This window comes from Staurois parvus, unplaced genomic scaffold (genome assembly GCF_062004578.1).
Source record: "Staurois parvus isolate SC_StPar_1 unplaced genomic scaffold, SC_StPar_1.0 ptg001202l, whole genome shotgun sequence".
NCBI classification, from domain to species: domain Eukaryota; kingdom Metazoa; phylum Chordata; class Amphibia; order Anura; family Ranidae; genus Staurois; species Staurois parvus.
In genome coordinates, this window is record NW_028318998.1 from 568,708 (window position 1) to 582,589 (window position 13,882).

At 43.4% G+C, this 13,882-nt stretch overlaps 1 protein-coding gene across 2 annotated transcripts in view; it reads right to left on the reverse strand.

The window, feature by feature from the left end:
* Positions 1–13,882, reverse strand: part of LOC149438234 (uncharacterized) — a 55,812-nt gene that overhangs the window by 24,353 nt on the left and 17,577 nt on the right. The window lies entirely within an intron of this gene.

Here is a 13,882-nt window from a genome sequence, read left to right on the forward strand (position 1 = left end):
GGCGTGGGCGCATATTTATGGGCTTAAGCCCAATTTTCATGGGCGTCCGTCATTTTTTTACCCTGCAACCTAATTCACTATTGAGCAGAGCCCATAAGCAGATGCCCAATCTAATTCACAAACAGACACACGCCCGAAATCAGACTCACAAAACAGACTTGCTAAGAAGCAAGTCTAAAACCATGAAAAATCACTGCAGAGACATGTTCACTTAGAAATTTGCTTTGCCAAATATCAGGACTTCACTTTAAACAATATCTGCTATTTCCAAAAAAATTAAAAATGTGTTAAAAATCGTTTTTTTCAAGGAAATCGACACAGTAAAAATCTAGAAGCCCGTGCAGTGTCTTTGGCAGATACAACTGAGCATGTGCAGAACACATTTTAGACTTCTGCCATGGGCGTTTGCTTTTTAGCCACTGACTAATAGTGAATCGGATTGTGGATTCCTCTGAGAGCCGGCACTCGCTCGCGACTATTGTGTTTAATAAACAGCACTCGGCATATCTTCATGTAATCTAACTAGATTTCCTTAGTTCTAGTGATTCTATTTTTGTTTCTTATCCTTTATAATTATTTCTGTAATGATTTTACTTATTTCAAAGGTCTAGATAATATTTATTTTGACAGCTGAATGTAAAAATAAAGGTCCACATTAAAAAAAAAAAAAAAAAACAGCGTGGGTCCCCCCTCTCATCCATACCAAGCCCTTCAGGTCTGGTATGGATATTAAGGGGGAACTCCACGCTGAAATTTAAAAAAAAAAACAGCGTGGGTCCCCCTCAATATCCATACCAGACCCTTATCCGAGCATGCAGCCCGGCAGGTCAGGAAAGGGGGGGGACGAGCGAGCGCCCCCCCCCCCTCCTGAACCATACCAGGCCACATGCCCTCAACATGGGGGGGTGCTTTGAGGCAGGGGGGCTCCCCCCCCCAAAGCACCTTGTCCCCATGTTGATGAGGACAAGGGCCTCTTCCCCACAACCCTGGCCGGTGGTTGTGGGGGTCTGCGGGCGGGGGGCTTATCAGAATCTGGAAGCCCCCTTTAACAAGGGGGCCCCCAGATCCCGGCCCCCCCCCCCTACGTGAACGAGTCTGCGGTAGATGCTCCCGCAGACTCCTTCACAAAAAAAAAAAGTGTGGTGTAAAAAAAACACAGTACAGGGTCTTTGACAAGTCCTTTATTAAAACAATGTCCCCCGAAGTAGATCCAACGTCAATCACGGCGGCGGCGGCAGGGATCCGAAAAAAGAAAAAAAAAAAAAGGTTCCGCTCCCGTCGGAGGCTCCCAGCCTTGTGAAGAAGAGGCTAGCTGACAGTTCTTATATAGGTATGGGGCGGGGCCAGCCGGGCACATCATCCCCGCCCCTTACCTATTTGAGAAATGTCACCCTGTCTCTCCGCTGAGGCTAACTAGCTGAATGCAGGAGACAGTCTGACATTTCTTATATATAGGTATGGGGCGGGGCCAGCCGGGAACAGCAAGCATGTGACATGGGGCGGGTCACTCGGATGATGTCCCCGGCTGGCCCCGCCCCATAGCTATATAAGAAATGTCAGACTGTCTCCTGCATTCAGCTAGTTAGCCTCAGCGGAGAGACAGGGTGACATTTCTCAAATAGGTAAGGGGCGGGGATGATGTGCCCGGCTGGCCCCGCTTCATACCTATATAAGAACTGTCAGCTAGCCTCTTCTTCACATGGCTGGGAGCCTCCGACGGGAGCGGAACCTTTTTTTTTTTTTTCTTTTTTCGGGTCCCTGCCGCCGCCGCCGTGATTGACATTGGATCTACTTCGGGGGACATTGTTTTAATAAAGGACTTGTCAAAGACCCTGTACTGTGTTTTTTTTACACCACACTTAGTTTTTTTGTGAAGGAGTCTGCGGGACCATGTACCGCAGACTCGTTCACGTAGGGGGGGGGCCGGGATCTGGGGGCCCCCTTGTTAAAGGGGGCTTCCAGATTCTGATAAGCCCCCCGCCCGCAGACCCCCACAACCACCGGCCAGGGTTGTGGGGAAGAGGCCCTTGTCCTCATCAACATGGGGACAAGGTGCTTTGGGGGGGGAGCCCCCCTGCCTCAAAGCACCCCCCCATGTTGAGGGCATGTGGCCTGGTATGGTTCAGGAGGGGGGGGGGGCGCTCGCTCGTCCCCCCCCTTTCCTGACCTGCCGGGCTGCATGCTCGGATAAGGGTCTGGTATGGATATTGAGGGGGACCCACGCTGTTTTTTTTTTAAATTTCAGCGTGGAGTTCCCCCTTAATACCCATACCAGACCTGAAGGGCTTGGTATGGATGAGAGGGGGGACCCACGCTGTTTTTTTTATTATTTATTTAATTCACGGAAATAATTTAAAATTCAGCTGTCAGTGGGAAACCCCGATGACAGCTGAAACATTCCTTCTGTCCCTGCAGAGAGCTCCGCTATTATATTTGACATTAAAAAGTATAGAGACTGCAACATTGTATCCATTTGTATCCATTCCGGATATAGATGTTTTTATTCGGATACAAATAGATACAATGTTGCAACCTTTATACTTTTTAATGTCAAATATAATAGCGCAGCTCTCTGCAGGGACAGAAGTAATTACTTCGCTATTATATTTGCAGGCCGTAGATGGGGCGAAAATCGAACAATTTTTTTTGCCATTGGTGGTAACGTCGGCCCATTGAACAACCGATTTTTTTTTTTTTTTAAAACGGTCAGTTTTCGCCCCATCTAAGGCCTGCATTTTTCTTTTTCTTATTCTTTTTTTTTATTCTTTTTCTTGCAGGTCATGGCTCATGTGCAGATTATTTATCTGTTAAAAGATCAGCCAATTTGCCGATCATTGCAGCTAAAATCGGCCGATCTGCAAAATCGGCCAATTTTTATCCAAATTTACCAATTAAAAAAAGTTGCAAAATCCCCAAAAATGGCTGACCAATTAACCCACTAACGGGCTGAAAATCAGCCGATTTTTTTTGCGGACGATTTTAGACCCATCTAAAGCAGGCCATAGATGGGTCTAAAATCGGCCGATTTTTCTGCCGAAAAGAAAATCGAACGATTTTCGGGCCGTTAGTGGGTTAATTGGTCAGCTGTTTTTCGGGATTTTGGCACATTTTTTTTATCAGTAAATTTGGAACAAAAAATTTTCAACTTTACTGGTAAACAAAATATGCTAAAATCCCAAAAAATGGCTGACCAATTATCCCAATAACGGAAGAGGCCCTTGTCCCCATTAACATGGGGACAAGGTGCTTTGGGGGGGAGCCCCCCTTCCCCAAAGCACCCCCCCATGTTGAGGGCAGGTGGCCTGGTATAGTTCAGGAGGGGGGGCGCTCGCTCGCCCCCCCCCTTTCCTGACCTGCCGGGCTGCATGCTCGGATAAGGGTCTGGTATGGATTTTGGGGGGATCCCCAAGCTGTTTTTTTTATTTCAGCGTGGAGTTCCCCCTTAATATCCATACCAGATCCGAAGGGCTTGGTATGGATGGGAGGGGGGACCCCACGCTTTTTTTTTTTTTTTTTACATTCAGCTGTCAGTGGGGAACCCCGCTGACAGTTGAAACATTAACACATGGCTGTCGCTCCTACAATCCCGCATGAGTTATGTTATCAACTCATGCAGCATTTTAGTAGCGAAAACCAATGCAGCGCTCATGTTTCAGCTGTCGGCGGAGTTCCCCACTGACAGTTGATGTAAAAGTATTGCAGGGAATTATAAACAATTTGTAGAAAACCCGGCGTGGGGTCCCCCCTCCCATCCATACTAAGCCCTTCGGGTCTCGTATGGATGTTAAGGGGTAACTCCACGCTGAAATTAAATAAAAAACAGCATGGGGTACCCCCCAAAATCCATAACAGATACTTATCTGAGCATGCAGCCCAGCAGGTCAGGAAAGGGGGGGGGGGACAAGCGAGCGCCTCCCCCCCTCCTGAACCATACCAGGCCACATGCCCATACCAAATTATTCAAACATTTGTAAACAGACCAATTAACTGAAATGGTTTGGCATTTGTACCCCAAATATGACGTTCCCTGAGGCATTGGTAAACCGAGGTACGCCTGTATTAGTATTGCAATCCTTTGTATTGGGATACATAGAACCATCATACATGTGAATTGGCAACATAGCACAACATTTGTGTCACATTGGAGATATCTGGTAGTTACACTGAACTTGCCCAGGGACCTAAGATTGATTCACAGCACAGAAATACAGGCTGGGTTAGCAATGTAGCTCCGTGGATTAGTGGTTAGCACTACTGCCTCACAACTCTAGGGTTGTCGGTTTGAATCCCAACCACGGCAAGTGAAGTAGTATGATCTCCGTGTGTGGCTGTCTTCAAATAGATGTTCTGGCAACATCTTTGCTTTCTGTCTAAGTGATCCCTAAAATGTGAATTAGAATGAGGCCTTGTCTGTTGAAACACCTTCAAAGCTGCACCTTATGTGAATGTCATACAATGGGGTAAGATAAGAGCCTGGAGCACTAATAGATTTGATAATGATGGTTTACACTCAACCCACTTTTGTGAAGGATTTGGCAAGCAAAGAGCTGACAGAGAGAGAGAAGAGCGAGCCAGTGAGATGAAGAAGAGTGAGCGAGAAAAACATACTGAAGAGTGATAAAGAGAGACATACAGAAGAGTGAGCGAGAGAGAAGAGCGAGCCAGTGAGACAAAGAAGAGTGAGCGAGAGAGAAAAGACTTGGTTGGTGAATCCACACATCAAACTTGTCACAAATACTGGTATGGATTTTTCCACCAAATGCAAAGCAGACCGCACGCCTTCAAAGATTTATTTCCTTTGTTAATTCTCCTGCTTCGCTCACACTATATGCAAATGAAAATTACTGTTTAAGTTGCCAATTTTACTGTGTTTTCTAGAGAATTACTAACTAGTTGTGTTTTCAATTGTGTGTAGCATTGCGATTTCTATTTGAGTCTAGATGTTAAATTGCTAATAAATGGCCAAAATCTTCAAATACCTTTGAACTCTCACTGCAACAAATGGCGTACGTTAATACACTCACATTCACATTCATTATATCCAATATCAGGTACCATGTCAATTCACAAATCGCACCTGAAATTGCACACCCTGGATGCGACTTGTCATGCGATTGGCATGGCCAGCAACTTGCCCTTTGCATGGCAAATTGCACACAATGTTACTGGGGGCTAACACCACTGTCACATCTAATCCAATGCGGCAATTGCCCAACTTACAGTGAAGTTGCACGAGTTCACAATCCAATTGGATGTGAACAGAGCCTACAGTGGCCAATAGGGTGCGACTTGGTCTACGATTTGCAAGTCGCCTGTAATGCCAATTGCATGGCAATCGCAAACAATGTTACTGGGGGCTACCCGGTCACATTAAAGCAGATTTCTAAGTGGTGTTATTGACACCACAGTCACATCATGTGACTTGCATAGAAGTTGCATGATTTCAAAGTTAGGGTACATGGTGATTTCAAGTGCAATTTGCAAGACAATCGACATCGATCTCTCAGCAAATTGCATGAAAAGTAGTATATTCATTACTCTATTATTACTTGCGGCTCCAACCAAGTTTGAACCACAACAATATGAACGCTCCAATAGCGTGCACATTGAGTGGGACTTGGCATGTGATTTGCACAACATGCAAGTTGTAAATCGTCTGCAAAGTCGCACCCTATTGTCTGCTATTAGAGTGACCACATGGGTGCGTTTCAAACACTGATTTCTATAGTAGTACATGTACTACTTTAGTGGCAATTTGCATAGAGATCTGTGTCAGATGTCTTGAAAATTGCATTAAAACGGTCAACTTTACTGTAAGTCGCAGGATTTGTAAATCAGCTTTGCCCAGAGTGTAATGTTTGGTGATGTTTGATTTCTGGAGTGTTTTGCCAATTGATGGGAAATTCACCATACTAGTCAAATCGATTTGTCATTTTCAGTATTGCATACAAGATGTGGTCATGTGACTGTCTTAACTCATGCGAGAATCTGGAGGGAATTGTGACCATAGTAGCAATAATGGTTCCAATTGGGGTTCCCTTTCACATCCCTGCTCAATGTTCTGTTGTATGCTGCACACGTACATTTCACTGTATATATCTTTCTGATTTGTGGGGCCTGTATACCAAGGGTTAATGCAGGTAGGAAGCGGATTCATCAGGTGAAAACACTTTCACTGACCAAACTAAGGTCAGTGGTGGGTGTGGCTTCATTGGGTGTGGGGCCTTGTTTGGCGTGCTCCAAATACAACCTAGCTTATATAAAGACGTGCAGTAGGGAGTGATTTGGCCTGTTACTAGGCCGGGTGGTTTGTGACTAAGTCCTTGCTTGTAGTGGTTTGGGGGAGGAAGAGATTTTGTGCTGAATTGCCCCAGACACCACTCAGGCTGTGTTTGGAAGTGGGCTGGAAATGTTTGCATATTTTTGGCCTTGTAAAGTGTTTGTGTGTTATTGCACAATGATTGTGTTTTTTCTCTTTGCATTGAAAGCCTCACACATGTCAATCGTTTTGTTTAAAATCTGCTCTTGTTTTAATTTTGTTTGCTTATTTAGACTCCAATGCATTTTTCTGACAAACCTGCTGACAAATGTATGTGTAGGGGATTTGTAGAGGTGGGAGGGGATTTGTAGAGGTGGGAGGGTTTTTTTTCACATGCTTTGTTTTCTTGATATTTTGATCTGAAGACTTTTTTTTTTGAATGGATCTTTATACTACGTGATTGTGTAAGTAAATCCTATGTGCATGAAAATGTTACTTGATTCATCTTCCCCTTTGTTTCCTGCTATAACCTGAGCACGCACCGTTCACTAGAAGTATCTTTAGATTGTAAGCTCTTATGACCAGGAGTGTTTTATTTTTGCCACATCAATCCTATTTTTGTGACTCACCAAGATATTGACTGTACCTACTTGTTCCTGCTGACCAAATAAATGACGATATATTTGATCAATAAATATTTGACCGATGTTTTTGTGTTTATTTTATGTTCAATATATGAACAACCTTAATAGTTACTTTGTATACTTATATAATCTGCTCAAATGTAGCTTGTAAGAGCGTGAATATGCAAGTGGGTGCAAACTGACTTTTTCAAAACCAAAAAAAAAAAACCCACTTGCACCACAATATTGTTATGTACTAATGAATGTCACATTCACTGTGCAGCCAGCTACAGGTTTTCTACAATTCGATTTACAGTAATAAAATAGTCCACACTTTGTTGATTTTTGGCCTTTGGCAACAAATATTAGCCAAGGTTAAAAAAAACAAATCAATAAGAAACACACATTTGCGAAAGCTATCATAGCCGCACATAAAAATGCGCGATTGCAAACAAATAAGCACCAAACAGGTGTCCGCATGGCGCATGAACGGCTATCCTGGAAGTCCGTCATCACGTGCGCGCACCCGGAAGTGGTTGTGGGGAGTGTAAGTGGATGAGAAGTGGTTGGAGGTTTTGTGTTGGTTGAAAATTTTGATAACCTTATTGGCATTTGGACATGGCGAGAGCACAGTTCTCAGCTGAGGAGATGATCCTTATATGTACAGTAAGTGTGGCCATTGCAAATATGTTAATAACATGTGAGGGACAGGTAATTGCAATTTTGTGGGTGGGGCCTAGCAGAATCTCACTTGGTGCACATGCTACTTATCTGTACATTAGCTCCTGGGTATTGATGGGTCAATGATATTAACCACTTGCCTACTGGGTACTCCTACCCCCTTCCTGTCCTGGCCAATTTTCATCTTTCTGCACTGTTACCCTTTGAATGACAATTGTGCGGTCATGCCACATTGTACCCATCTTAAATTTATATCAGTTTTTTCAGACAAATAGAGCTTTCTTTGGGTGGTATTGACTTGCTGCTGTGAGTTTTACTTTTTGCTCGATAAACCACAAAATAGCTCATAATGAATAAAAGTCTGTTTATATTATAACATTTGGTAAACTGGTAATTTAGCAACACTGATGTGCGTTGATGAGGCAGCACTGGTGGGTGGCACTGCTGGCCACTGGTGGGCACTGATCATCGGGGCCGACCCCTGCTTTGATAACTGCTGGTTCTCGGCAGTACTTTCCACACATTCTGATAGCGTGATGAAAGTGCAGCCAAGACCTGGCAAATGCATTTCCCGGTGATCAGCGTGTCATTGGACATGGCTGATCACATGGTAAAAAGCCGCTGTGATTGGCCTTTACCACATCACGTGATCAGCTGTGTCCTTAGGACACAGCAATCACGGAGAGCGCGTTCTGCCAGGATGTCATATGACACCCTCCCAGAGCTGCCTGGATGCAGTGTAGCGTTATTCGGCTATCTGCGGTCGCCCAATAGGTAACCAGCTAGGCCTTCATGGCTAATCTTTGAATATCTGGACATGTATACTGCGTATAATGCATTACATTCTACAATGTGTTGGTGTACATGGTATTACAGTGTGCAATGCGTTGCTGGATTCTGCATGACAGTGGACAGCGTATCACAGTGTGCAATGCGTAGCTCCATCCTGCATGACAGTGTACAGTGCATTACAGTCTACAATGTGTGGGTGTACACGGTATTACAGTGTATTACAGTGTGCAATGCGTTGTACACTGCAGTGTGCACTAAAGCATTTTACACTCATGCACTGTACACACTAACGTATTTGACATTTTTAGTGTGCAATGCGTTAGTGTGCAATGCGTTAGTGTGCAATGCCTTGGACAGTACAATACATGTGCATACCCTGAAAAAGGGTCCTGCACATTTTTGGCCCGGATGCGGTGCAATTTGAGGTGTGCAAAATGTTTGTCTCTAATTGCAACGCACACAAATTGCATGTGATTTGCCCAGGAGTGCGGTGTTAGACCACAATGCATGTATGTGAAGCCAGAATAAAAGGATGTGGATTTTGTCTACTTTTACTTGCGCATGTTAACATTATGTAAGTGCATTTTTCTTCTGTTTAACATGCTATAGAAATGCAACATGCATTTGGATGGAGTGTTTTTGTATGTGCATTTTGGAAGTATTCTAAACACACATTGACCCTAGGGCCACACCATATCTTATGCAGGCCATAGATGGGTCGAAAATTGGCTGATTTTTCGTCCGAAAATAAAATCGGCCGATTTTCGGATCGTTAGTGGGCTATTTGTTTGGCCGTTTTTCGGTATTTTGGCAGATTTTTTTTTTCGGTAAAGTTGGAAAAAAAAACGGCCGAATTTGCCGATCGGCCGATTTTCGCGGCAATGATGGGCAAATTGGCCGATTTTTTACTGATAAAAAATCTGCACATGAGCAGTGACCTGCAAGAGGAAGACAAAAAGAAGAAAAAGAAGAAGAGGATGAAGAAGAGGATGATGATGAAGAAGAAGAAGAGGATGATGATGATGAAGAAGAAGAAGAGGATGATGAAGAAGAAGAAGAGGATGAAGAAGAAGAAGAGGATGAGGATGAAGAAGAAGAAGAGGATGATGATGAAGAAGAAGAGGATGATGATGATGATGATGATGAAGAAGAAGAGGATGATGATGAAGAAGAAGAAGAAGAGGATGATGATGATGATGATGAAGAAGAAGATGAAGAAGAGGATGATGATGAAGAGGATGATGATGATGAAGATGATGAAGAAGAAGAGGATGATGATGATGATGATGATGAAGAAGAAGAGGATGATGATGATGATGATGAAGAAGAAGAAGAGGAAGAAGAAGAAGAGGATGATGCAGAAGAAGAAGAAGAAGAGGATGATGATGATGATGAAGAGGATGATGATGATGATGATGATGAAGAAGAAGAAGAAGAAGATGATGAAGAGGAGGATGATGATGAAGAAGAATAAGAGGATGATGATGAAGAAGAAGAAGAAGAGGATGATGATGATCAAGATGATGAAGAAGAAGAGGATGATGAAGAAGAGGATGAAGAAGAAGAGGATGATGATGAAAAAGAAGAAGAGGATGATGATGAAGAAGAAGAAGAAGAAGAGGATGATGATGATCAAGAGGATGAAGAAGAAGAGGATGAAGAAGAAGAGGATGAAGATGATGAAGAAGAGGATGAAGAAGAAGAGGATGATGATGAAAAAGAAGAAGAGGATGATGATGAAGAAGAAGAAGAAGAAGAGGATGAAAAATGAGAGGAATTCCAGTATGGCAAAAAGTGTCCCTGCAGAGAGCTCCGCTATTTCTTTGACAGTTCCTTGACATTTACAGCGGTTGCAACATTGTATCTATTTGTTTCTGAATAAAAACATCTGTATCCTAAATGGATACAAATAGATACATTGTTGCAACCGCTGTAAATGTCAAGGAACTGTCAAAGAAATAGCGGAGCTCTCTGCAGAGACACTTTTTGCCGGCTGTAGACGGGATGAAAATCGGCCGATTTTTTTTTTTACCATTGCTGGCAACGTCGGCCGCTTGAACAACCAATTTTTCATTTTTTAAAAGAAAAATCAGCCGTTTTTCTCCCCGTCTATGGCCTGCATAAGCATTAGTGTGCCTGGGGGAGGGGGGGACCTTTGGCCTTTCCAAACACAGTAGATGCTCCAAGAATGTTTCCTTGAACTCTTGAAATGGTTAAAAAGGAAAGACACTCTAGATAGCCTGCACTGAGAATTGACTGTCATGATGACGTGTCAATGATTATTTGCTCTCATTTTTCAGGAGTGGTACTGCTTGCGGTTGAAGCTGGTAGAAATCCACCTTCACGTCCTCCACTCACCTTCACTCGTGGCCAGTGGATATTTTGTGGCCGCAGGCAAGAACTGGCATCGAGGACCTGCATAATGACCCTGGCATGCCTGAGGTGGTTTGGAAGCAGCACAGCAATTTGACCATCCCTTTCCTCTATGTTGGTTTTAGGGGTGCAGAATTGCTTCTCGTTCGTGAACGGACTGTCGCCGGATATCAGAGTCCCCATATTTTCAAGATATGTTTTAGCCATGTTGGCTTATTTTTATGTTATTTTCCAAGTGTGTCGCACCTAACCGCACAGTAGTGTGGTGCCATGCGTATTTGTGGCTGTGAATGGGGCTGTTTTTAATAGACGTGTGTAGGTGCAACAACGTTTTCATCATGGTACCTGCACACATCTACATAGGGCATTGCATTTCTTTGCTGTGCTGGAAAATGTGTGTTCTTGCATGCGTTTCTGCACCACCAATGGTGTGAACAAGTCCTAAGGGCCGGTTCACACTATAGAAACAGTCTAGATGTGTTCCTGATGGGTTTTTTTCATGCCCTTTTGGCATGCATGTTTAGTGTGTTCCAGTACATTTTGAATGCGTTTTGGACATGTTTACATTGCATTTTTATATCCCTTCCACTTATTTTTTTCTATTTTCTTTGTATTCAATGTAGTTAGGGACATGTGCGTTTTAGTACATTCAAGGACGTTTCAATGTGTTCCAGTACAGTTCTGTGCAGAAACAATGCAGCGTGGTCAACTTTGTTTACAGCACCTGCAATGCACTGAAAATGCAAGTGCTGATGTGAACTATGACATTGACAACCATATAACCTTCTTTCTGTGCGTTTGTGATGCCGAAAAAGCAACTGAAACACATGTAGTGTGAACTGGCCCTAAAGTTTATTAGAGGTCAGGGAACGGGACTGACCATGAATTGTGAATTCAATCAGACTAGTGGTGAGATACAATCAGCAATTGTATAATAATGTGAGATCTGAGCTGTAGCTGATAGAAAATGAGACACATTCACTTGATCAGTAAATAGATAGTTAAAGAGTGGGGCGGTGATCCATAGATTTGCATATGGGACAGGTGATGGCGGGGTGGGGGAGGGGGTCAAGTTGTATAAGGAGACAGATTTAAAAGAGAAAAATGTTACAATGAAATATACACGGCATGAAACTTGCACATTTCCTAATTGGCAGAAGAGTACATTCATCCACTTTCTAGTCATTAGGCAAAATCATAATTGTTTGATCAATATTCCTGGCACTGACACAACCCAGAAAATTGATCTCCATTTTTTAGGATGTAGCCATGACCGGGATTAGAACCCATGACCCAAGTGCTGTAAGTTCTGAGCTCTAACCACTAAACCACTGTGGGAGACACAGTTTGAGTTATAATGTAGAATAGTTCCATTGTTTGAAAATGATAGAGCGAGCGCTGGTCAAATGATATAGACTAGTAAAATGGTATTACACAAGATAAATATAACCACGAACAGTAGTGCATGAACTCGTGAAAGGTCATCCACCCCTGTGACAGTGTACTACACTATTGAGCACCTTTCTGGCTCCTGTGGCTGAGCTAATTCCTCCCCAGGACCATTTGGGCACCCACCCTGATGGATGGATGGATGGATGGATGGAGCTGGATGACTAACCCATAACTGCCAGCATACCGCTGCACCCCCAGATGTGTGGAGTGTATAACCCATACACATTAATACTTTTGTTCTGGTGAGTGTAGACCAGTCCCAAGGGTGGTTTACCTTTCACGAGTTCATGCACTACTGTCCGTCACGGAGAGACCACACGTGCCATTCAGAGGCACTCTCTGAGTTGGTACTCTCACACGAAGGACATTCCATTATTCAGGAATGATTCTATGAACTTATTTTAGCACCATTTACAATATTACATCATTGTTGCAATTCTTTGCACTTTTTGGTTTTTACATGCGTTCATTATTGATCACATGCATTTATAGCGCTGCACTTGTCTTTAACATAGAATAGTTACCTGATTAAAGAGAATGAAGATATATAATTATATTGGGAAATTAGAAGTATATAAATTATTTGAGATATAAGTGTGTAAATGTTTAACATTTGAGTACAGAATGTTTGACATTCATTAGTAAATGCATTAGTTTCCTGATCATTTTGGAGACACAGCAAGAAAATAAATAGAAGAAAATAGAAAATTCTAATACAGGTGTACAGGTGTATTTATAACATTCTAAGAATTCTTTTGCCATCATGAAAACGCCAATGTAAATAAAGCCCGCGCTTGTGCGCCATCTAGCGAACATATCCGGTATTGCACCTAAAAATGTGCCAGTGATAGCAAAGTAGTCAATAGACGCTCGTCAATGAGCTTGCTAGACGCTGGTCAGACGACTGATTGATTGACCGGAGTCTGCCTGAATGGTCAGTCTCTGCTATTACACTCACATCTTAGTGAATCAGGGCCCTAATGTCTCCATAAAGAGTACCTTCCACCTGCCCAAAGCTATCACATAGGGAACGGATGTCAAACTGGTGGCCCTCCAGCTGTTCCCAAACTACAAGTCCCATGAGGCATGGCAAGATTGACAGTTACAAGCATGACTCCAAAAGGCAGAGGCATGATGGGAATTGTCGTTTCGCAACAGCTGGAGGGTCACAAGTTTGACACCCGCCGTGAAATAGGGGTTTATTAACCCCCTGTTCTAGCAATCAATAAAAATAAAAAAAAAAGTTTTAAAAAATACAATTATAATAAAGTATATATATTAAAAAAACTGCAGTAACCCCCATTGCCCAGTACACCTGACCAGAGGCGGACTGACCATTTGGAAACTCGGGCACTGCCCGAAGGCCCGGGGTCAGTAGAGGGCCCCATGAGATGCCCCTGGTACCTTTTTCATAGGCTTTTTTGAGTTTGGGCCCCATGGGGCCCCATGATCCCCTATTGCCCAGGGGCCCCATGAGTTGTCAGTCCGCCCCTGGATCCTACTCACGCCACTGAGTCACTGGCAAGTGATTTCAATAAGAGGTCACTACACGATGACCAAATTGTTACCATTAACTCAGCGGCTGTCGTAGTATCCTGTGCTCATTAAAGTGGGACCGCCATTGGATCCTACCAGGGGCGGACTGACCATTTGGAAACTCGGGCACTGCCCGAGGGCCCGGGGTCAGTAGGGGGCCCCATGA